The 26455-nt window shown below is 44.7% G+C and overlaps 1 protein-coding gene across 4 annotated transcripts in view; it reads left to right on the forward strand.

The window, feature by feature from the left end:
* The first annotated feature begins 1519 nt into the window (after positions 1 to 1519).
* Positions 1520 to 26455, forward strand: part of rasgrp3 (RAS guanyl releasing protein 3 (calcium and DAG-regulated)) — a 125225-nt gene continuing 100289 nt past the window's right edge. For 2 of the 4 annotated variants that reach the window (XM_041177530.1, XM_041177522.1), the window contains exon 1: positions 1520 to 1775. The gene's annotated coding sequence lies outside the window, so the exon portion shown is untranslated. The remainder of the gene's footprint in view (positions 1776 to 26455) is intronic. The other 2 variants (XM_041177514.1, XM_041177506.1) reach the window with 1 other exon arrangement.

Genomic DNA, 26455 nt, shown 5'->3' on the forward strand with positions numbered 1-26455 from the left:
ACCCCTCATACATTTTGAAGTAGTAATTCAATCTCTCACAGCATTGGAGTGGTTGCTATGGAGAGTGCACGCTGGGACGTTCTAGTCTTAAGCACCATCTCGTAACCAGCCAGGCTCCCTGGACCTGCTTACCCAGCATGGAGTCATTTAAAACTTCACAAAGCATCCACAGGGGCCTTAAATAATAAAGTATCAGTGCACATTTTTATTTTAACAGGATTAAAGTGGAATTAACCAGATTTAACTCTACAATATCATTTACTAAAATGCTGGACATCCCTACGCTTCTAGTGTGTTTACAATTGACCTGGTTACAGACTTAACAACAACAAGTAGAATTTACATAGCACCTTTAACACATTAAAATGTTCCTGGAGCATTATGCAGTAATGTTTGACATTGAGCCACAGAAGGAGATATTAGGGTAAGCAAACAAAAGTTTGGTCAAAGAGGTAGATTTTAAGGGAAAGGGAGGTAGCAAGACAAAGGTTTGAGACCTCAGGGCCCAGGCAGTTGAAGGCACATCCACCAATGGGAGAGCAAGGGGCTTCTCAAGAGTGCAGGGTTGGAAGAATGTAGATTTTTAAAAAATTTGTTCACAGGATGCGGATGTCGCTGGCTAGGCCAGTATTTATTGCCCAACTCTCATTGCCCTTGTTCAGAGGGCATTTAAGAGTCAACCACATTGCTGTGGGTTTGGAGGCACATGTAGGCCAAACCAGGTAAGGGTGGCAGATTCCCTTCCCTATAGGACATCAATGAACCAGATGGGTTTTTATGACAATCCACAATGGTCACAATGGTCATCATTGGACTTTTAATTCCAGATTTAAATTCTGTGACCATCTCTAAACCCCTGAGAGATGCTTGCACCAGGAACCATTTACTGACCATATGAACCTAAAATGCCTCTCAAGTGTACTGACATTAAATCGTTCATGGATCTCTACTTATGACATCAGGTAGAAGTTTCAGTTGGACGTCCCGTAAATCTAAAAAACACAAGTTGAGCACAGATTAACGCATCTCATCAGGCTAGTAAATAGACTAACCATATTCGCGGTGCAATTTTACTTCATTGTAACAACCCACAGAAATTGGTAAATTTGGACCTAGCCTTTTTAACAAGCGTTCTAAGCATCTATACAAAGAAATCAGTACAAGCAAATTTGCCGTTTATACCCTTCCAAGAAAGATACACGACACTCGGTTATGAACCAAAAGTGATTTATTTTCTAACCCTTCCACATCAGCTTTGACTCCGCACCCAGAATGGCTTGTTGAAAATGCGAAAGCTTTTGTTCTGTTTTTTTTTCGTCTGAAACAATTTCCTGCCTTTTTTTTTGCATTTACCGGTTGATCCAGGCAAAGTAAAGCAGAGAGAGAGAGAGAGAGAGAGTAGGGGGGAGGGGAGGGGGGGGGGAACATTTTGTGCGGCCGTCCTATTTATAGTTAAAGGGAGGAAAAGGCTGCGATGTCGGCAGGAAAAACTAAGTTAAGAAAGAATTGGAGGAAGTGTGAGTGCCACTAAGCTAAACAATCTGGAGCCAGCGAGCGCTCACAAGCCGTTGGGAATCCTCCGCACAGCACTCTGCACAGATGTGGCTTGGCTCGCCCAGGGAGGGCATCGATCGCTCCTCGCACTGGACTGGTGGTTGTTGGTGATTCTGTCCTTCAGTCTGGCCGACAGTGACAGAAGGCTGTCAAGTCTACCGTGTGGTGTCTGCAGAGGGCCACGAGATATTGGATCGGCTGCTCGAACACCGGGAGAAGAAGTAAGACTCTGCGTTACATCTCCGATGTGTTGCTCTCAGTATGGGAATTGTATTCGCGGGGTGGGGGGGGGGTGGGGGGACACGATTGGTATTAAAGGAGTTGGGGGGGGAGGGGGGTGGGGGGAGAATCCATATGAACCTCAGTCCACAGGGAACCGCTGAAACAGTGCAGTCTGCTTCCAGAACCTTACCTGATGTTGTCACATTCTAACCACCCCCACCCCCCCAATCTTTCTAAAAAAAAGGGGGAAGGGAATCCTACTGTAAAAACTGAACTGATTTTTGAAACTGTTTTTGCTTCTTGAAAAAAAAACCTCAAATGATAATTTAAAGGCGACACCCACGTCATGGCAAGAGACATGTTACTGGAAGCTGCCTATAGTTATTTTTCCGGTCAGGTTACAATGTACCTAACTGGTTATGTTCCATCCCTTGGGTTTACTTGAAGGTGGGGGGTGGGGGTGGGGGGGGGGGGGTAGGTGTCCCCCTGGTCTTGTGCCGAGTTTTGGAGTCAGCGGCAGAGAGGGGTTTATGGGCTGCCAGTGCTCCACATATACCTGTCCTATTTACTAGCCCATGAGAGCAGGTGGAACTTGACTTGTGAGGAGAGGTAGGGCTGGGGAGATTATGGTCAGGGCATCCTTCTCTCCCTCTCTTAAACCCCCCCCCCCCCCCCCCCCAACCACCACCACCAAAAAAGCTGCCTGAAACATTGATTCAGGCAGAGCTTGCCGATGAGATGTGGAATATGCTCTTCAACACACGGGACGCTTTCACATACACGATAGGTAAATGTGCAACATTGAGATGTGGTAGAGACGCTGCACCGGGACTGGGTCCTCCCGTGATTTTTTTTTTTGTAAACAGTGGCTGATATATAGCTTTATAGCTTGAATTGTACCTCGCTTTAGACCTGGACATCTAACATGAGCAATGTAAGTTATTTACTTTTTCCTGTACTAAGCTCCGCTTTATCCCACAGATCTCATACTGCATGCATGGACCTCAGAGAGTGGGTTGCTGATTTCTGGTCTGTGGGAGTACATTAGATATCTGATACTAATTATTTGATTTTGGCTATTGTTTGTGGCTGATAGTTTGCACTCCAGCCCCAGGAGCTGGCCGCCACCTTCCCTCCATCCCAACAGCGACCGCTTCACTAACTCGACTTCCTCGGCTTGTGAAGCGCTTTGGGACGATCTGAAGTCACGAAAGGCGCTACACAAACGTAGGTCGCTTCTTCTGTTTTACCCCTTTGCAAAGCCCTGTCGGCTATCTTTTCGACAACCCCCTTTCCACAGCAGCCCCACCCAATCTACGTGTTAACCGCGTGGGCAAGGTTAGGGAGGCGAGTACATTAATTGCAAACATTATCACCACTGAGATAAAAACAAAAAACAAAAAGCAAAAAACTGCGGATGCTGGAAATCCAAAACAAAAACAGAATTACCTGGAAAAACTCAGCAGGTCTGGCAGCATCGGTCATGAGGGTCATGAGGACTCGAAACGTCAACTCTTTTCTTCTCCGCCGATGCTGCCAGACCTGCTGAGTTTTTCCAGGTAATTCTGTTTTTGATTATCAACTTGTTAGGATGAGCTCGGTCTTTGAGAGTCCAGGGTAACTTCCCCATGGGGTCAGAGCTGGGCCCGGGGTAACTCCAACGCAGCCACTTCAGGTCTGTTTGAAGAAGCTTCAATCATCCTTCAATCTTCACTGCACTCGTGCCTAAAACTGCACCGCGTCCTTCTGAACATCAGTGTGGTAACTTTGTCTATTTCCTCATTTCTGACTGTCCCCGGTGGCCTTTTGTCTGTGGCCACACTTGACAAAGATAGAGGTTTCCATGATTCATACGGCTTAGAATGCAGGGAGGTGCCTGATTCCTGCTCATCCTGTTGGGGGCGGGGGTGAGATCTGAGCCTGTCAGCCCAGAGCAGAGCAGAGGAGAGGAGAGGGTTGTGTTACTGGTTAAAAACAAAAAAAAACTGCGGATGCTGGAAATCCAAAACAAAAACAGAATTACCTGGAAAAACTCAGCAGGTCTGGCAGCATCGGCGGAGAAGAAAAGAGTTGACGTTTCGAGCCCTCATGACCCTTCGACAGTCTTTTCTTCTCCGCCGATGCTGCCAGACCTGCTGAGTTTTTCCAGGTAATTCTGTTTTTGTTTTGTGTTGCTGGTTGTTCGATAGGGAGAGGCTACTCCTGTTGAGGTGTTACTGAGGAAAGCTAACGCTAAACCAGGAAAACAATACAGTAGAGTCAGTCTACAGGAGATAATTGGCCGTCATAGTGCTGCACTCATCCAAAAAAGATGATTGGCATTGTAATTGCACCCTGTGCATTCCCCTGCCTGCTTCCTCTGGGACTAGCTGTCACTTCAGAACTCTGAAAATCTTTGGCTCCCTACTTCAGAGTTTGAGTAGTACTTTAACTATTCATCCAAAAGCAATGGCTGATTTACTGAGACCTTGGTTTCGGCAAATAATTACTACAATCAGCTCAATTACACATACATAACCACTGGCTCTGGCGCAAAGTCTTGGTCAATGGCTTCACTAAGACCAGGAAAGCTCTTGGGTTCAGACTCGTAGGATGGAGAGAAATCTCCCCATGAACGGTGGAAACTGGTGGATCAGGAAGTGACAATGAAGGGGGATGAACACTGGAGACAGTGAATAGAAGGAGGTTAGGAATCCATCATGTTCTTTATGTTGTAATGACATTTAATGCTAGGAGAACAATTAATAATAATGTGTGAAGTCTACACACCTCTTCCTTTATCATAATGGGAAAAGCTACTTCAGAACTGTTTAACTGAGTAACGAAGGATGTCTTAAATTTAGATGCCCCAATCAGATATCTGGTATTTTGGCTCTGCCTATAGAATTATAGATGTAAGTATGAGCTAATCAATCAGATGACCAGATGTTGGCATGCCTCCCAAGTTAGCTCGTTGTGGAGTACACCCATGAAGATAGATTCTGTCATTTTATATAACAACAGGATGTCTTCAGAAAACAATGGAAAATGAATCACACAGAGAGCTGCTTCTGATATACTGTTCACATGTGACTAAAATTGATTGGCTTTCCAATGATAATCATTGTATGCTTCTCAGCTGTACATATTCCATTTCTGGGTCGTGAGTAGCAAAAATGTCAACTTTCATTTTATAGCTTGAATTGTACCTCGCTTTATACCTGGACATCTAACATGAGCAATGTAAGTTATTTAATTTTTCCTGTACTGAGTAAGCTCCGCTTTATCCCACATATCTCATACTGTATGCATGGACCTCAGAGAGTGGGTTGGTGATTTCTGGTCTGTGGGAGTACATTAGATATCTGATACTAATTATTTGATTTTGGCTATTGTTTGTTTGATGCTGCGCATCAGGTGTTCAATTATTGAATGTTGGGTATTCAATACTGGATATTGTGTTGGGTTCTGTGTATTGGACACTTGATGCTGATTATAGAGTGTTGAATTTTCTATACCAAGTATTAAAGGCTGGGCAAAAACTGAGCAAATTACACAAGTCAAAGGATTGTCCACCAACAGCATTTTTGCTGACTTGTACTGACTCCCTCCACTAACAGTTGAATTTCAAACACTTGCCCTCATCTTCACTCCATGGACATATTGTGTCCTGTTTCTTCAATCTTCTCAAGCTTCATACATTCCCCACCACCTTTTTATTCTCTGGTTTTGGCCACTTAAGCATGTCTTCATTCCATCATCTCACTAGTGATACAGACTTCAAGTGTTCAGCCACATTCTCTGTAACTTTCTCATTCAACTCCACCTCCAGTTCCCTATCCCCTTTTAAGAAACTTCTGAAAAATTATGTTGTGCCCAAGTCTACAACCATCCCATAGATCTTTTTGCTTATAGCTCAGGATCTATTTATCTCTGCTTAGGTAATTTAATGTTGGTTATTGGGTCAATCTGCTATGAGGAGCATGTTAGATATTTGAGAATGAGTTATGGGGAGTTTATTGCTGTTGGTGGGTGTTACATATTTTGTACTGGTTGTTGGTGTCTGCTGCTTTATACAATGAATTGCAGAAGTTACTGTTCGTTGGGTGTTTTGTATTAGATACTAGTTACTGGATTTCTTTATCATACTGATTACTTGGATGTTGGCTGCTGTATCTATCTGATACTGGTTATTCATTATCTACTGTTTGATGGATATGAGATGTATGATACTGGTTTTTGGAAGCTTGGTGCTCTTAGTTAGGCATTAAATGTTTGATTCTGGGTATCTGTAAGTAAACACCAAGATTGGAATTTTACGGCCTTCATGAGGGGGGGATAGTAGGTGGGTGGGGGATGGGTGTGTCCATAAAATTGGGCGCTGGGGGTGCTGTCCAGGTTGCACCTAGATCTCCAGCAGCTGTTCGCCCGGCTTGCTGCCACTTCCTGGCTCTCTAGCCACCACTGAAGGCCTCGATTTGCCCTATTCATGGTCTTGGCTCCTCGACACTGGGACTCATCAGCCTTGGACTTCTACTCCTGCTCCTTGCTACAGCCTTGCTCTCCTCTCTCTCTCAGAGGCTTCTGGTGTCCCCTCCTTCCTCAGCCTGCGCTCCTGGCTTCAGGATCCTCCGCCAGCCAGCAGTATGTACCACCAAGGCTCCTGAAGCAGCATCTTCCAAACACACGACCACTACCATTTAGAAGGACAAGAGCAGCAGACACCTGGGAACACCACCATCTGAAAGTTCCCCGCCAAGCCTCTCACCATCCTGACTTGGAAATATATCACCATTCCTTCACTGTGGCTGGGTCAAAATCCTGTGGGTTTAGTGCAGCAATGGGGTGTTTCCCACACCTTTTGATACTTGTGGCCACTGCTCTTGGAGCGCTGCTGGAATAAGAGATCCTCGGGCTCTCTGACTGGGAGAAGGAGTGAGGGGGGCATCCCACTTCAAGCCAATTAAAGGGCTGTACGTTGGGCTGGCCAGCTGGGAGAAGGCTCTCCGTGGGCTTTTACTTCGGGGGATCAGTGAAACCTGCCCCCAACCTAAACTTTAACCCCAAGTGGGAAAGTCTTGATTGCGTGGCACTACTTCAAGTGGCACAACTCAGGTTATGCCGATTCCCCCAGGGGAGGCAGTGCCAATTGGGTGACAACCTGTCCAACGATATCTATGAGGAAACTTGCGCAGACTGCTCTATCTCCAGTGAATTGGCCTAAGTCTGCATAGTGCCGTTTGAAAAAAAAATCTTCCTGTTTTCTCAAAGGCATTATTAAATTTGCATGCGGCACTCTTTTATTACGACTATTATATAGTACTAAAAGTTAGATGAAGAGGAGTCGGGTGAATCCATTTGAAAAGGGCTCCTTCAACCAAAATAGTTTGAGAACCACTGGACTAGAATATAAAATAGCAAACTGAAAACCTTTTTTTGGCTTGACTCTTTCTCCGGTGTTCTGCTATTATTCTGCCATGGCGTTGCTGATATCGAGAGGATAGTTGGGCCAGTTTGGATGAATTATGTCAGAATTTTGCATTATCTTCTGTTTCACCAGGCAGAACTCTCAACCCCATTAGAGTGCGTAATGAATAAATCTTTTCAGTTACAGCTGAGGTACTTATAAGGTCTAACAGCCACTTGCATCCCATCTTCCCTCACCCTATGACCCTTGCTTAAACCCCACATATCTTTCGACCTCCATTCACAAGAGGGTTGGTTGTGGAAATTTGCTGGAGTGCGAATTTGGCTTTTTGCTATTACCTAGAGCGAGGAAAGAAAAGCTTTGCAAAGGTAGGGTTATTCCAGCATACATGAAAGTGTTCCTGACAGTGCTGTTATTGAAATGACCTGCTGGTATGTGAGATGCAATGGGTAAAGCCCTAAATCTTGTCTCACTGCAGCATAGCATAATGCTGCATCCTTCACCTTGGTCTTGACCATTGCTTGGGTTTGTAACACTTTGGCGTATAAAGAATTGACAGTAATATCTGTGCTGAAGAGTAGTGGGCTGTTTTCCATGCCCTTGATAGTGGCGCCGCATCAGGTACTTATCAATCTGGTTTAAAGTTTAAACCTCTCATCAAGAGAGTCAGGAGAGAGATTAGGGGAAATGTATTTGCCATCAGGTTCTCGTAGCATGCAATACTTTGCCCCTGAGAATGATTGAGCTAGAGACCATTGTATATTTTAAAGGAAGATTGAGTAAATATTGGCAGCAGAGATATACAGGATCATGGGGAGAGACCACTGGGATAAATGTTGGTTTGTCCTACCATGAGCTGGCACAGCCATGATGGGCTGAATGGCCTCCTACTTTGCTATAAATCCTATTACCCATGTCATGGTTTTGAAAAGCTCAGATTCATTAACAATAGCATCAATTACCCAACATTCGAGAATTATCCAAAATTCATTTAATTATTTGTTTGTGTGACTTGTAGTATTTATTTTTCCCCTGAACACACATTCCTCCCCAAACACACGGTCCCTCATTCCTCCCTGAACATATGGTCCCTTTGCCTTACCTGAAGTCAGCTATAAGAAATTTGCCTTCTCACTGATTTCCTTCACTTTTCTATCAATATAATTTTTATTTCATCAATGTACTTGCTGCCCAGAAATTTACCTCCATTACTCCTTTGAGCCCTTGTGTTCCTCTAATCTCCTCTCTGCAAGTATTGGCCTCAAATAACCTCCAAACACTATTCCTTATGCTCTTTTTGTGCATCCAGTGGTTAAAAGCTATAATAACAGTACATACAGGTTAATCCTCCTGGGCCAGCTACTGCTTTGACTCTATAGCATTGAGCTTATTGCTATTTAGTTTCTCAGAAAGAGAGGATGAAGTGTTCCCTCTAACTGCTGATGGACTGACTGACTTGATAACTTGCAAGCTGCCGACTCTTTCAGTGAATGTACTTCTGTAGTTTGCAAATCATTTTCTAACTTAACAAAAATAGTGCTTTCCTTGAATCCACTGAACTTTGGCAGCACATTTCCATCCAGAATAGGAACAGAAGATGCTGGAAAAACTCAGCAGGTCTGGCAGGATCTGTGAGGAGAGAAACAGAGGAGAGGTGGAAGTGTGATGGGTTTTAAGCTGTTGAAAAAGTGGGCGGGAGGCAGCAGATGGAGCAAAAGAGAAGGTCAGGGATAGATTAGATGGCAGGACAGATTAAATTATGTCATGGAGCACAAGGCAAAGGGAGTGGTAATGACAACATTAAAGATAAACGTTTTGGTCCAGAGTAGCTGTTAACAGTAGAATAAAGGTCAGCACTGTCTCAAAGCAAAATAGCAGAATGTGTTAATAGCAGAAAAAGGGTCAGCATTGTCTGAAAGCAGAACATGAGAAAATTTATTCCAGGAAGAATCTAATTAGTTTGGCTGGTTTGATAGCAATCGTGACTCTTGCGTTAGGTTCAACTCTCATTGCAGGTTCGGAGTCCATAATCTAGTCTGCATTTCATTGAAGTACTGATGGAGTGCTGTATGTTTTGGATGAGCTGTTAAACCAGAACCTGTATCCCTGTTTAGGTGGACGTCAAAGATCCCATTGGCGCCGTTTGACCAAGGACAGGCGTTGTTCCGATGTCCTGACCAATATTCGTCTCTCCAGCAAAATCAGCAGATGGGCTGTCCATTTATCTTATTTGCTGTATGTGGGACTATTCTGTCCTCAAGTTGATGACTGTGATTGCTTGTGCAGCTTAAAAATAAAGCTGTTGGCTGTGAGAGACCTTGGAATGTCCTGTGCGTGTGAAAAGCAGGTTGACAGCTAATGCCTCTGATAGTATACCGGCAAGAAGACATGGAGTGGCAACCAAATAACAGCTCCTGAATCCACAAATTGTCACTAATTATAAAATCATAGAAAGATATAGCATAGCAGGAGGCCATTCAGCCCATTGCACCTCCACCGACTCCTTGGCAGAGCTACCCAATTAATCCCCTTCTTTTGCTCTTTCCCAACAGGTCTGCATATTTTTTCCTTTTCAAATATTTATCCAATTCCCTCTTGTGAGTTACAGTGGAACCTGCTTCCACTGCTCTTTCAGGCACAGCATTCCAGGTCATAACAACAAACAAATTCCTCTGGTACTTCTGTCAATTAACTTAAAGCTCTGCCCTCTGGTTGCTGATGCTCATCCTGCCAGTGAATCTTTCTTCTCCTTATTTACTTTATATAAACCCCTCATAATTTTGAGTTATACCCAGGGCAAGGAGTCGTGAGACTTTCCTAACTGATCAGGACATTGCTTTTTTTTATTCATTCATGGGATGTGGGCATTGCTGGCTAGGCCAGCAATTATTGCTCATCCCTAATTGCCCTTGAGAAGGTGGTGGTGAATCGCTGCAGTCCATGCAGTCCACTGTAGGTACCCCTACAGTGCTGTTAGGGAGGGAGTTCCAGGATTTTGACCCAGCAACAGTGAAAGAACGGCGATATATTTCCAAGTGAGGATGATGAGTGGCTTGGAGGGGAACTTGCTGGTTCAGATGTGTCTGCTGCCCTTGTTCTTCTAGACGGTAGAGGTTGCTGGTCTGGAAGGTACTGTTGAAGGAGCCTTGGCACGTTGCTGCAGTGCACCTTGTAGATGGTACACGCTGCTGCAGTTGTACACTGGTGGTGGAGCGAGTGAATGGTTAAGGCGATGAATGGGGTGCCAATCAAGTGGGCTGCTTTGCCCTGGATGGTGTCGAGCTTCTTGAGTGTTGTTGGAGCTGCACTCACCCAGGCAAGTGGAAAGTATTTCATCACACTCCTGACTTGTGCCTTGTAGGAGGTAGACAGGCTTTAGGGAGTCAGGAGATGAGTTACTCACCGCAAGATTCTTAGCCTCTGACGTACTCTTGTAGCCACAGTATTTATATGGATAGTCCAGTTCAGTTTCTGGTCAATGACCATCCGGTAGATGGTTGGAGATGAAGCAATGGTAATGCTGTTGAATGTCAAGAGGTGATGGTTAGATTCCGTCTGCAAGCAGAGGCCCGAGACTGAATGGGAAGGCATGTGGGAGGTAGGACAGAGAAACGAGGCAAGGGAAGGTGAGGAGTGAAGACTAGTTTCAGGGAGGAAGGTTGACCTCTGGCAGAGTGGAGACAGATGACTGGCAATGACCAAAGTTCACTAAGTTGCAAAGGCTGGAGTGGCAGGGCTTGAGGTACAGATAGGAGCAAGTGATTGGTCGAGGCTGCTATGAACACAGAGATATATTTTTATTGCCTGTTCTCAAGGGTCCATTCCTACAATCATTGGTAGTATTGCAGTTGCTAAGGTAACATTGTTTAACGTTCAATTCCCTACTAGATGTGAGTGAAGGGGAAATAGTCTTTTTCAGTTTAAAGGTTTAGTGTTTTCTGAGGTGAGGAATAAATAAGGGATACTTTGCTAAAAATAACTTGGAATGCGTATTATCTCATGGGCTGAAAAATAGAGCCCATGACAAAAACAATAATTACAATAAATGAATCCTGTGATTAAAAATGCTTGGTTTCGTCACATGTCCTCTCTTTTGTCATGTTTTAAGGTCAACAGAATGCTGGTGAACTGGCACAGGAGATGTTTCATTCCTGATGCACAAGCTGCTGCAGCTCCACCATTGTCTGCTCCTGTGTTTATCACAATAATTCCAATAATTCTCGTCATCAAAGCTATTTCAGTGGAATAATCCAGGGAGACCAATAAACTACTGCATTTAGCTCAGGGTCAATTGGAACCATTTCTATGATCCTATGGCGAGGGTGTTGGACTAACTAAACTGCTCTTGCAGAGTGCCAGCATAGGCTTGATATGCTGAATGGCTTCCTTCAGTACTGTAACCATTCTATGATTCTATGAGACTTGGGGCTTTCATGCTGAAATGTCTCAAAATACTTCACATGATGAATGAATTAACTTTTGAACAGCAGTGAATGTCATTGGATAGATACAAACAGCTGCCAATCTACAACAGTAATGTCTCAAACATTGTGATTAATTACTGCTTTGTTGTTTTGAGTGATGTGGATTGAGGATAGAACATTGGTGAGGGTAGGAGATGATGGTTTCGCAGTAATGTCACTGAACAAGTAAATAATCCAGAAGCTCCAGGCTATTGCTCTGGGGACATGGGTTCAGATCCCACCACAGCAGCTGGTGGAATTTAAACTCAATTGAGAAAATCTGGAATTGAAAGCTAGCCCCAGTAAAAGTGACCATGAAACTATCATGGATTGTTGTAAAAATCCTTCTAGTTCAGTAATGTCTTTTGGGGAAAGAAATCTGCTGCCCTTTACTAATATGGCCTATGTATGCCTCCAAACCCACAACAATGTGGTTGACTCATTAAACTGCTCTCGTCAATGGACTAACAAGCTATTCAGTTCAAAGGCAATTAGGGATGGGTAACAAATGCTGGCCTCGCCTGCAATACCCACATCTCATGAAAGTATAAATAAAAAAAGTTAAAAGGTTAATTTGAAGTTTAGCTAAATGACATAATGACTTGACCTAGACTTGTTCATGTATTGGGGCTTCATTTTATAAAGGACAGCATGGATTGGACCAAAGCAAGTGTGTCAAGCCTGACCCCACTGTTGCTTGGCAAAATGTGTACTCCCCCCTCCCCCCACTACCCCCAACATTCAACCTCTTCACAAGGCCAATTCTGTCACATGTCTAACCTCTTCATACATTAGCTGTGTTTGCCATTAATATTAGTCATCCATGTATTAGCCCTGGCTCAATTTGTAGCTCCTCGGCTGCTACTGGGGCAGTCTGGTACTGTTGTAACATAGGAAGTGTGGACAGCCAATTTACACAGCAATCTCCCCCAAACAACAATGCGATAATGGCCAGATCATCTGTTTTTGTGATGTTGATTGAGGTATAAATATTGGCCAGGACACCTGGGATAACTCCCCTGCTCGTCTTCAAGATTTTGTCATGGGATCTTTTACCTCCAACCATAGCAGGCAGATGGGGCCTCGGTTTAACTCCTGCTGAAAGATGTAACCCAGTCTGGGATTTTTCACTTAGTGTATCTCTATATGTTGCTGTATCTATTCAGAGATCGCTGACTTTCCCGTGTCGAAAGTTGGATTCCTGCAAGCCAGTGATGGCTTTGGACACAACAGGACAGGCAGAGGGTGCAGAATAAAATTACCCCCTTTCAATCAATTCAACTTTGATGGGGGTTGCTTTATTTAATTCATGCTACAGCACTTTCGACTTACATTTTACTGTATTGCAGGGAAGTTTCAATTTCATAGATGCAATATGTATTATGTAAATGCTTGAAGTGATTAGTAGGCTTGATTTAGCAGTGGTCTTTCTTACAGTTGTTTAGCTAAAGTTGACTTACTGGCAGTCAATTATTGGCATTAGGGGAAGACATTGTGCGTGTTTTTTCTTGGGTGAAGGGAGCTCACTTCTGCTTTCTCTTGCTGCAAACGTCAGGGAGTAGCTGCAGTCTGAGGATCTTTGCATTATAAATTGCAGCACTAGGAAACTAGTGGGCTGGACAAGGTTGGCCCTTCTCTTGAGAGTTTTGTAATAGTGACAGTCTACCGTCTGCCAATTACTTCTTCCCTCTTAAACATGTGTGAGGCTCAAACTCCAGGCAGCTGTGAAGCATTTGCAAAGCACTCCGCAGTGATGAAGGAGCATGCTGCAGTAAGGAGGTCAACGTGGACTCTGCATCAGTCAAAGCTAACAGTTGTGTGGCGAAAGGCTGACTCAAGGTACGCAGACTTATTGAACTGTCACAAGGCGAGGCAACACCACCACTGAGCTGAGCCGTCAGCTTGATAGGGAGGGCTGAGGGGTGAGCTGGTCTTTTAAAGTTCTGAAGGGTTTTGATAGAGAGGATACAGAGAGAAAGTTTCCATTTGCGGGGAAGAGCAAAACTAGAGGCCATCAATATAAGATAGTCACCGAGAAATCCAATTCTGAAGGAACTTCTTTAGCCAGAGAATGGAAAGGGAGCAGCTCTGAAGAAGAGTCATATGGACTTGAAACATTAACTCTGTTTTTCTCTCCACAGATGCTGTTAGACTAAAGTTGACTTTCTGGCAGTCAATTATTGGCATTCAGGGAAGACATTGTGTGTGTTTTCTCTTGGGCAAAGGGAGCTCACTTCTGCTTTCTCTTGCTGCAAACGTCAGGGAGTAGCTGCAGTCTGAGGATCTTTGCATTATAAATTGCGGCAATAGGAAACTAGTGGGCTGGACAAGGTTTTTCCAGTGTTTTCTGTTTTTGTTTCAGATTTCCAGCATCCGCAGTATTTTGCTTTTATATTATGTTGTCAATGGAAAGGGAGCAGTTGAGGGAAATAGTACAGATGCATTTAAGGGGAAACTAGACAAACATATGATGGAGAGGGGAAGGGAGGATGATGCTTATAGATTTAAATGAGGAAGGTTGGGAGGAGGCTCGATGGGGACTGGGCAGAATGGCCTGTTTCTGTGCTGTATGTTCTGTGTGAATCTCTGATATAGAAAAGCATCACAACATTTTGCAAGGCAGGTTCTGACTCCTGGGGTAAAAATTTTAGCCCGACCTGCTCGAGCGTAAACTGACGCGCATTGGGCGATGGTCCCAATATATCATTCGGCGGGCGTGTGCCGAGGTGGGCAGCGCCCCCACTGACAATTAAAAGGCCTGTTAAGGCCATTAAATGATCAATTGACTTGAATTTTTCAGCCAACCGTAAGGCAAAAAGGCCAAGCGGCCTTTGCACTTTTTAGGAAATCTCATCCACGGGCGGGATGAAGTTTCCTAAAGCAAATGAAAATTAAATACAAATTTTAAAACTTAACTAATAACATGTCCCTGCTCATGTGACAGAGTCACATGTTTCATCACATTTTTATTTTCTTTATTTATTTTATAACATTTCACCTCCCTGAGGCAGCTCTGTACCTCAGGGAGATTATCAAGCGCACACTCACACGCATGCGTGAAGTTTGCACTCGCTCCCTGCCCCTCGCCCCCCTCACCCCCTTATCTCCTCCCACCTGTACAGGCAGCGCTGAGCCACTTGTGTTTCACGCTGGGGGGGGCCTTAATTGCCCCGCCAGCGTGTAATTGGCTTCCGATTGCGGGCAGCGGGCAGCCTCCCACCTGCCCCTTCCCCCGCCGAGCCTGCCCCACACGGGTGGAATTCTGCCCCTGGAGAACCTTTTCCTTTATGTTTTTTTTTGTCATTTTCTTTCCAATTTGCTCTTTGCAGTTCCCATTTCCCAAAGGCACAGAAACATTCTGATTGACGTTTCCTAGCAGCACTTGAATGGTGCTTCATTCAAGTAGGCATTCCTGTAGTCTGGACAGACTGCCTTTGGCTGCTGGTGAGAGAGGAGGAGAGAATCGCGGCTTAGAGTGATTCAGCCGTCACTGTTCATCCGCACATTCATTTTTCCCCAGCAAGTGTTGCTGGTAGTGAGCAAGAACTGATTTTCTACCTCCCTTCTTTATCCAGAGATGCTGATATTCACAGACCCAGAACTTCCGATCACCGGGGGGGGTCATACCCTGGAGATACCCCAAAAGATGTGCTGGGGGATCCCTTCGGAAGTCCCAACACAAGGACTGCATGACAATTGCCTGGGATGTTTAAACTTCCGATGGGCAATTACCCGACACTAGATTTAAATTGGAGATTTTGGATGGTTCCAGCTTTCTTAGCAGAATAGTTACCCAGGAAAAGTTAGAAGGATTAAAGTCACTTCTAACTCCTGAGCAACTATAATACTGACCCCCCCTCCACCACTCCCAAACCCCCTCTGGACCACCCCAACTACCACACCCACACCCTGACTACCCCACACCCCCTCACCTAACCCCTCACACACTTAGCTCACACACTTACCTCACACACTTACCTCACACACTTACCTGCTCCTTAGCTTCTCAGAGTGGCTGAGATCATTAAACGTGCCTGTTTTACGTAAAGAGTGGGCCTGTCTTCACTTCCCCTGAAGCTGCTGGCCTGCATGGGAAGGACTCCAGTACTACTGTGCTTCACATTTCTCATCAGACTCTGGGACAGAAGGTCGGGCAAGAAATGTGCAGCTCCGGACTAAGGTAAGTAAAAAGGAACAGAGTGGCAATCGGTTATGATTGTCACTCCACGGAACTTCTGGCCCATTTTGATAAGTAAGATCGGGTAATCTAGCCGACAACAGCACTTTTCATTTATATAGTGCCTTTTAAGGTAGTAAAACATCCTAAGGTGCTTCAAATGGAACTAAATTTGACACTGAGCCACGTAAGGGGATGCTAGGACAGATAGCCAGCAGCTTGGTCAGAGGTATGTTTTAAGAAGGAGGAAAAGAGAGAGAGTGCAGTAGAGTGGTTTAGGGAGGGAATTCAGAGCCTAGGGCTCAGGCAGCTGAGGGCACAGCTTCCAATGCAGAGTGATTAAATTGGGCATGTGTACCAGGCCAGGATGAGGGGAGTGCAGAGTACTGGGAGAGTTGTAGGGCTGGAAAAGCTTACAGAAATAGGGAGGGGGAATCCATAGAAGGATTTGAAAACCAGGATGAGAATTTTAAAATCGAGGCAGTGTCAGATAGAGAACCAATAAAGGTCAGTGAGCACAGGGCTGACGAGTGAATGGCATTCTAGGTGAGACAGCAGAGTTTTCGATGACCTCAAGATGGGAGGCCAGCCAAGATAGTGTTGGAATAGTCCAGTCTAGAGGTAAATAAGGGATCGATGAAGGTTGCAGCAGGAGATGAGCTGAGGCAAGGGCAATTCTATAGGGGTGGTAATAGGGCAGTTTTGGTGAACCATGGAAATTAAGAGCTCCAGTATGCACAAGTGCTTAACGGGCTTAAGCAAGGGTATGACATTGAAAAAAGCTAGAGGAGAAACATTAGCATTATATAGCAGCTTTTAAACATCTCTGAGAAATGCCTCAATGTGCTTAACATACAATGAATGACATTGAAGTGTGGTGACTTGTTTTGTTGGCAATACTATAACCATCCTATGTACAGCAAATAGCAAGGAGATGAAGACTATTGAATTTTACTGGTTGCTAAGGAAGAAATTTTGTCTAGGGCACTACAGGAACTCCCTTCTCAATACCATGAGGTTTTTAAAATGCACAGGAACAGATAGACAATGCCTTGGTTTAAAGTCTCTTTCAAAGATTGGCAACTATGTTAATGCAACACTTTCTTAAGAAACCAAGGCAAAGGGCTTGACAGGATGTCACAAAGGTTGATAAGAGTAAAATAGATACAACAACTATTTAAATAGCACCTTTTCATGTCCCGATGTGTTAACCAGAATTGTTAATAAACAAAATATGACACCGAGCCACATCAGGAGATATTAGGTCAGATGACCAAAGGATTGGTCAAAGAAGTAGGTTTTAGGGAGTGTCTTAAAGTAGGAAACGGAGGAGGTGGAGAGGTGTAGGGAGGGTATTCCAGACCTTAGGGCCTAGATAACATAAGACATGGTCACCAAATTGGGGATACTCAAGAGGCCAGAATTAGAGGAATGCAGGTATCACCTGTTGTGGGGCTGAAGGAGATTACAGAGATAGACAGGGGTGAGGCTATGGGATGGATTAGAAAACAAAATGAGGTAAGTCATGAAGTAGCAATGTCAAACTTGGGTTTTAAACACTGAAAATTGTTGGAAGAAGGAAGACTGTGGGAGATAGAGTTTGGAAATTTTGTGGTCCCGGGGATGAATGAGATAAGAGTATGACACTGTCCAATATGGCTTGATTGCAACAGAATGGGTATGTAGGGAAGAGGAAGAGGATGTGGGATGGAATATTCGGGGTGTAGAATGAACAAAAAAGGAAAGTCCAAAGGATTGCCAGCCAGTGTTTGTGTAGCTAAATTTACTGCTTGTGACCTGGTGAGTCAGTGTTACCCATTACAGCTTCCCATATCAGTGAAGTACTCAGCTTCCTCCCCAACTTGACGACATTTTAGCAGTTAGTAATAGAAACATAGAAAATAGAAATATATTTACAAAGTATTTTGTGTTGTTTTGTAATACTTCTGAGTTTTATTTGCTGCATTCCAAATTACAGAGGATTTGGACCTGACCAGGGGAACCCACACTCAATGCTAAAGTGGTTTATGATGTAATCAAAATAAAATTGAGAGGTCAAGTACAACACAAGCTGTATGTTCCCTTCTCTAGCACTCAAACTAAAATTGGAAGAAGAATACCGGTCAGAATACAAAATAAGAAAACCCCACTAGAAAGGCCCAGCCCTCACCGAGGGAGCATTCAACATTCCCTCAGCTAATTTATTTTTTTTTAAAATAGTAAGACTTGCGATTATATAGTGCCTTCCACAGCCTCCAGACATGTCAATGCTTTACATTCAGTGAAGTGCTTTTGAAATGTAGGAGACCCAGCACCTTTTTGTGCACAGCAAGCTCCCACAAACAGCAATAAGGTAATGACCAGATAGTTGTCTTTTTAATGACAGGGGTGAGGGATAAACATCGAGCAGAACACAGTGATAATTCCCCAACTGATCTCTGAATAATGTCATGGGATCTTTCATGCCCAGCTGAGAATGGTGTGTCGGTTTTTAACATCTCATCTGATAGACTGCACTGTTGACGGGGCAGCACCCCCTCAGTACTGCACTGGAATGTCGGCTGAGATTACACACTCAAACCGCAGGAGCAGGGCTTGAATTAACTTGCGTAGTTGTATCGACCTGCTGCCATTAGGCCTTTGGCATTAAGTAAGAAAGCTTAACTGAACATTTGTTCAAATAGCATGAACAACAGGAGGTAAACTTGACCTACACTAGCAACGTGAAACAAGCTCACCGTGAATTGGCAGATGATTTTGCACCACTTCCAATCTTCTTTCCACTGAAGTTCACAGAACAGCAGTTCAAATAATTTTTGGATAATCCTTTCCAATTCTCACTGTCACTTTTACATGGTTTGAAATGAAAAGTCTTGGCAACATTTTCCCAAGTCAACAGAATGTGATAACTGGTGGGGTGAAAACCATCTGGAGTAGGAAATTTCACTGCCTCTATCCTCATGTGTTATATTTTCTGCCCCAGGATCATTTCCTGGATCATTTGAGGGTATAATTTCTTTCTTATTCATTCAAGGGATGTGGGCTTCGGTGGCTGGGCCAGCATTTATTGCCTATCCCTAATTGCCCTTGAGAAGGTGGTGGTGAGCTGCCGCCTTGAACCACTGCAGTCCATGTGGTGTAGGTACACCCATGGGGCTGTTAGGAAGGGAGTTCCAGGATTTTGACCCAGCAACAGTGAAGGAACAGCGATATATTTCCAAGTCAAGATGATGAGTGGCTTGGAGGGGTACTTCCAGGTGGTGGTGTTCCCATGTATCTGCTGCCTTTGTCCTTCTAGACGGAAGTGGTTGTGGGTTTGGAAGGTACTGCGTAAGGAGCTTTGGTGAGTTTCTGCAGTGCATCTTGTAGATGGTGCACACTGTTGCCAGTGTGGGATGGTGGTGGAGGGAGTGAATGTTTGTGGGTGGCCAATCAAGTGGCTGCTTTCTCGTGGATGGTGTTGAGCTCCTCGAATATTTTTGGAACTGCACTCATCCAGGCAAGTGGAGAGTATTCCATCACACTCCTGACTTTGGCTTGTAGATTGTGGACAGACTTTGGGGAGCCATGAGGTGAGTTACTCATTGCAAGATTCCTAGCCTCAAACCTGCTCTTGTAGCCACAGTATTTATATGGCTAGTCCAGTTCAGCTTCTGGTCAGTGGTAACCTCCAGGATGTTGATAGTGGGGGATTTTGTGATGGTAATGCCATTGAACATCAAGGGGTGATGGTTAGATTCATGGTAGAAGACACAAAAATACTAAATAATCAAGGAACAAAAGTCAAGGAGGAAATGAATACAATAACTATCACTACAGAAAAAATAAAGGCCAGTAAGTCACTTGGACCTGATGGGCTGCATCTTAGAATATTAAAGGAAATAGCTGCAGATGCACTGATAGTAATCTTCCAAGAATCCTTAGATTCTGGAAAAGTCCCTGAGGATTGGAAAACTGCCAATGTAAAACACTTATTCAAAAAGGGAGGAAGACAAAAACAGGTAACTATAGACCAGTTAGCATAACATCTGTCATTATAATAGAGTCTATTATAAAGGATGTAAAGCAGAGCATTTAGAAATGCATAACATAATCAAGCAGAGTCAGCACGGCTTCATGAAGGGGAAACCACGACTGACAAATTTATTAGAATTCTTCGTGAAGGTAGCAAGCAGGATAGATAAAGGGGGAACCAGTAGATATAATATATTTGGATTTTCAAAAGGCATTCGATAAGATACCACACATGAGGCTATTTAATAAGATAAGAGCCCATGGTGCTGGGAGTAGTATATTCGCATGGATAGAGGACTGGCTAACTAATAGAAGACAGGGAGTTGGGATACACGGGGAATTTTCTGGATGGCAACCTGTAACTAGTAGAGTGCCACAGGGATCAGTGCTGGGTCCACAATTATTTACAATATATATCAATGGTTTGGATGAGGGAAATGAACGCACTATCGCCAAGTTTGTGATTGAGACAAAAATAGGTGGGAAGGCAAATGGTGAGGATGACACAAAGAGTCTACAGAGGGATATAGCCAGGTTAAGTGAGTGGGCAAAAACGTGGCAGATGGAATATAATGTGTGAAAATGTGAGACTATGCACTTTGTTAGGAAGAACAGAGGAGCTAAATATTATTTACATGGAGAAAGACTGCATTGGATTTGGGAATCCTCGTGCATGAATCACAAAATGCTAGTGTACAAGTTCAGCAGGTAATCGGAAAGGCAAATGGAATGTTTGCCTTTATTTCATAGGGAACGGGGTATAAAAATAGGGAAGTCATTCTAAAACTATACAAGGCACTAATTAGACCACGCCTAGAATACTGTGAACAGTTTTGATCTCCTTATCTAAGGAAAGATATACTGGCATTGGAGGCAGTCCAGAGAAAGTTCACTAGGTTGATCCTGGGTATGGAGGGATTTTCTTATGAGGAGAGGTTGAGTAGGTTGGGCCTGTACTCATTGGAGTTTAGAAGAATGAGAGGTGACCTTATTGAAACATATAAGATTCTTAGGGGGCTTGACAGGGTAGATGCTGAGAGGTTGTTTCCCCTTGTGGGTGAGTCTACGAACAGAGGACGTAATTTCGAATCTCACTTTGAAATAAAGACCAACACTTCTTGATGCCACCACTCGGTCAAATGCAGCCTTGATGTCTCACCTCAGGAATTCAGCTCTTTTGTCCATGTTTGAACCAAGGCTATAATGAGGCCAGGGGCTGGGTGGCCTTGGCAGAACCCAAACTGAGTGTCAGTGAGCAGGTTATTGCTAAGCAAGTGCCGCTTAATAGCACTGTTGATGACTCCTTCTATCATTTTACTAATTATGGAGAGCAGACTGATGGGGCAGTAATTGGATATGTTGGATTTGTCCTGTCTTTTGCGTACAGGACATACCTGGGCAATGTTCCACATTGCTGGGTAGATGTCAGTGTTGTAGCTGTACTGGAATAGGCTAGGGGCGTGACAAGTTCTAGAGCACAAGTCCTTAGCATTTCTTGATATCACGTGGAGTGAATTGAATTGGCTGAAGACTGGGAATCTCTGAGGTGACATCAAGGTTGCATTTCACTGAGTGTAGCATCAAGGAGCCCCAGCAAAACTGGAGTCAATGGGAATCAGTCCGGGAGGGAAACTCTCCGCTGGTTGGAGTCATACCTAGTACAAAGGAAGATGGTTGTGGTTGTTGGAGGTCAGTCATCTTAGCTCCAGGACATGGCTGCAAGAGTTCCACAGGGTAGTGTCCTCGGCCTAACCATCTTCAACTGCTTCAACAATGACCTTCCTTCCACCATAAGGTCAGAAGTGGGGATGTTCCCTGATGATTGCGCAGTGTTCAGCACCATTCGCAACCCCTCAGATACTGAAGCCATGTCCAAATGCCAAGGTGGATCATTCACTCGGCATTTATGGCTGAAGATTGTAGCAAGTGCTACAATTGGGAAAATTTTCTTTAGGCAGCAAAATCGGGCAGAATTTTTGGCCCTCTCGGTGATGTGCCTATCCATTGCTCACTGAGTGAGCGCATTCAAATGTTTGATAATGAGGGTCATGGGAATTATAGCTCTGAGTTCACTACTTTTGCAATGCCCTGCGGAGAAGTTTGATGGGGATTATACGAGGCAGAATTCTTGCTGAGACAAGCAGAAATGAGGAATTTGTGAGCTTGGAAGAATTAGCGTCGTTAGATTAGACTGGCCGAGGCTCTTTGTTTTGGTAAAGCGAAGACCCAAGAGGAAACCTGACAGAGGCCCATAATGTTCTGAAAGATCTCGGTAAGGTGGATGAGGCGAAAAAGCTTTTTCGAGTTTGTAGGTGAGTCCAAAACAAGGGTCTATAAATATAAGTTACCCACTAATAGGTCAAATAAAGAATTTGGAAGTGACTTCTTTATACTATTGAGTGGTATGAATGCACGACCACATGGGCCAGAATTTACCAATCCCTAGGTGACAGGAATAGAGGCTTGGGCCTGGTTAAGTAGTGGGGAGCTGTACCAACTCAGCTGTCTGATTCTGTCCTGCTGTTAGGGCATATACCCAATGCCCAGGGCTGAGACACCGACTGGCAGCCCCGTGCAAGGAGGCAAACAGCTGATTTGCATAATCAAAGGCCCTCCTGAGGACCATTTGCGAGGCCGCTATCATTTGACCAACTGCAGGAGAACACCTCCCCCACCCTCACCCCTCCCCCAACCAGCCTTGTAGAGAAGCCACCAGGTTAATCTAGTAGCTGCTTTCAGCAGCCTGGGGGGACCACTGGAGCCAGAAGCTCAATGGCTTAAACAGGGAGCCAAGGGCAGGGAAGGCATGAAGGTTTTCCCCTGATCATTTGTTTACTTACATTTCCAAGGTCTCCAGCCTGTCTCAGCAGTGTTCAACTTTCCCAGTGGTGCTACTGAGCCTTAAACATAAGAAATAGGAGCAGGAGTAGGGCTTTTCAGCCTCTTGAGCCTACTCCACTAGTCGATAAGATCATGGCTGATCTGATCTGCCTTAACTCCACTTTCCTGCCAGCCCCCCACAACCCTTGAGAAAAGAAATTTCTCCTCATATCCATCTAAAATGGGAGACCCCTTATTTTGAAACTGCTTGCTGGGTCTAGATTACACCAAGAGTCGATGCCGGTTCTCTGATTGGGCCAGGAATCCGCTCGCTGCCCTTAATTGGATGACAGTCCTGGAATTATGAGGGACGAGGCAGTTATTGGCTGGCGGACATGTAACAAAGTCCTAGGAATGCATCCAACTGGATTTGGCAACCCTGGAGGCAAGGTCAACTCATTGTCATTCTTCTGTGGATGCTGTGCAGTTGCTTGTAGATAGTGTGTACAGCCTCAGTAATGCATTTGTTGCTTGCCAGCTTCCTCCCTCTGGCGCAGCTCTGATTGGATGTTAGAATAGCCTACAGTCCTCTGGGCTTATGCAAGACTGTTGCTCACATAACATTTCCCCTCACCCCAACCGTTCAAAACCTTCAGCATTGTCCACGGTTAGTCCTTCTATTTTTCTATACAAAGACGACGAGGTTTATTTATGGTTCTTATTTGAGCATTTGTCCATTTTTCAGTATTTCCACTTTTTTAGTAGTTTTCTCTCACCTCTAAGTCATGGGGTTCTGGGTGCAAGTCCCACTCCAAGGCTGACATTCCAGAGCAGCACTGAGGGAGCACTGCACCGTCGGAGGTGTCATCTCTTGGACGAGACATGAAACCAAGGTCCTGTTCTCAGGCGGACATAAAAGATCCCACGGCACTATTTTGAAGGAGAGCAGGGGAGTTCTTCTCCCGGTGACCTGGCCAATATTTATTCCCCAGGTCAATATCACAAAAACAGATTATGGGCAGAACTTTCCGGCAGCGGGATTTTACGTTCCCGCTGAAGTCAATGGGGTTTAGAATGTCTCGCTGCAGTTTACGGCCCTGTCCCCGCTGAAATGGGGCCATAAAATTCTGCCCAATGTGTTTGTTATCCCATTGCTGTTTGTGGGAGTTTGCTGAGCACAGATTAGATGTTGTGTTTCCTACATTATGACAGTGACTACACTTCAAAAGTACTTCATTGGCTGCAAAGCACTTTGGGATGTCCTGAGGTCCTGTAAGGTTCTATATAAATCCAAGTCTTTCTCTTTTTTTTCCCTCATTGCTGTACATTATGTTACTATTTCCATGTTGCAAGGTGCTACGATGTCTTGTACTTTGGTGTCAGTATGTTTCTGAAAGACCTGATAAGATACTATATAAATACAAAGCTTTGCTCACTCCCTTGCATCTGCCCTCCCTTTCTCCTTCTCTCCATTTTCATCCTTCTCTTCTTTCCTCTCTCTCTTCAAATGTCTTATCATTTCTCATGCCCCCCCCCCCCACCCCCATCCATCCTTCCTCCAAGAAGCATTTTTAAATGCTCATAGCCGCTGTTAATTTCCATGCTTGATTAAACCCTACAATTTTTTGGTTATCAATAACTTCCAATTAAATAAAAGATTGAAAAGAAGAGAGATATGCTTGTGTGTTCCAAAGCAGGCTGTGCTGACTGCACGTGAGTTTGATACCGCTGTAATCTTTCCCCCTGTGAATAGCTCTGGCCCACATATCCCTTTAGAAGTGGATTTTCACGCTGCAAGACCTATCTGATCAATGGCACACAAGCTTGTGAAGAGAACTTACCCGTTTTTATGGGACTTCAAGGCAACAGATTGCCAGAAGGACTGTCCCTTCCCATCAAACGTCACACATTTGCAAGGCAACTTGATATACTTCCAGCTGCCACAGGCAAATATCTGCAATTTACACCAACTATTGCATTGAGATCTTAATTTCAGATTATTACACACAAACCTTATTCTCCCCTAATTTATTAGAAGGGATAGTCCCTCGGATGCCTGGTTGGACATCCAAACATCGATCATGGTCCTGTAAATGTGTCCATTGTTCACCGATGTCCCCTTTTCCTCATTACTCCTCGCCCACACAGTTATATTCCATGATCACAGTGCTGAAGATTGCTCATGGGTGGAAAATGGCACTTGGACATAATCATATGAGATCCAGGGGATCAATTAATGATGTGTGCAGGAACCCTGAAAAGCCTGAACATCAATGGTATGATCCAAAGCTAATTCATCTCTTCATAAATACCTATAACTCCTTCCCAGATTCCAGTTATCCTTCAGAACTGTAGCCATGTCCATTTATATAGCGCCTTTAATGTATCAAAATGCCCCGAGGCACTTTGCAGGAATGTTACCAAGCAAAATTTGATGCTGAGCCACCTAAGAGGAATATTAGGAAAAGCGGAGCTAGATTTGAAGGAACGTGTGACCCATTGGGGTTCTAGAGTGCGGCCCTCAAAAGATTTAATTAACTTGCCTACGCAGAGGGTAGCCAGATTCCGCTGGTTTCCATCTGTGTATTTTTTCCTACTGGTATTACTAAAGTGATACACATGCAAAGCAAGGGCCCATGAAGTGAGGTACGTGCTGTTTGCACTCAACATTGACTGTGAGAGCCCTGCGCTCCCTCTGCGTCCAATTGGATCGCGGCTACGGTTCAATCGGCACGCCCCACAACTTCTCATTCATGGAGGTCATGGTTCGTGCGCATGCCCGATTTCAGTCTTGTGGTCCACTGAGGTGAAGGAGGGCCACTCATGTGGTCCACGCGCTGGCCTAGGTTACCTATCACTGTCCTAAAGGACGGCACAGAGGTAGAGGGACGGGGTGGTGTAGGGGGAGAATTTCGGATCTTCGGGATCACCCAACGGTGGCTGATGAAAACTGGGGATGCGCAAGAGGCAAGAACTGGAGGACTGCAGAGATCTGGGAGGGTTGTGGGTCTGGAGGAGATCACAGAGATGGGAAGCAGAATTTTCTGCCTGCCAGGCGGGCGGGGAGCCAATCCCTGCCGGAGAAGCGGGCCCCGCCTCCATTTTACGTGGGCGGGCCAATTAAGGCCCACCCAGTGTGACGTCCCATGGGAAGCGCTATGTGCTCCCTGTGCAGGCGCCGGGGGTGGGGGGGGGGTGGATTCCCCAAAAACGAGAGTGCGCTCTGAGACAGATTGCTGACACTTTTAAAAAGATTAAAAATAGAGAAAAAAAAATCCCTAACATGTCCCCCTCATATGACAATGTCACATGAGTTGGGACATGTTCATAAATTACAGTAAAACTTTATTAAAATTTTTAAAACCCTGCATGAAACCTCATCCCACCCATGGATGAGGTTTCATGTTTTCTCTACTCGCCACCAGGGCTCCTGGCCTGTCCACCAACCTTAAGGTTGGACGGGCAGGTCCTTTAATTGTTTCAATGATCCGGTCAATGGCCTCAATTGGCCATTGACAGGTCGGCGGGCCCGCAGCTGATTTTGCTGTACCCCCGCCTTCTTGAATGGGGAGGGATGATGTTGGGGGTTCCGCCCAGCATCATCCCGCGTCATTTTACATGTCGGTGAGCAGGCCCCGCCCCCTGCTCGCCAACGGCAAAATTCTGCCCAGGGAGGCGATGAGTCCATGGAGGGATTTGAAAAAAAGGGAGAGAATTTTAAAATGAAAATAACACTGGACTGACGGCCAATGTAGGTCAGTGAGCGTAATGGCCGAATGGGACTCGGTGTAAGTTAGA

This window comes from Carcharodon carcharias, chromosome 2 (genome assembly GCF_017639515.1).
Source record: "Carcharodon carcharias isolate sCarCar2 chromosome 2, sCarCar2.pri, whole genome shotgun sequence".
Lineage (NCBI taxonomy): Eukaryota > Metazoa > Chordata > Chondrichthyes > Lamniformes > Lamnidae > Carcharodon > Carcharodon carcharias.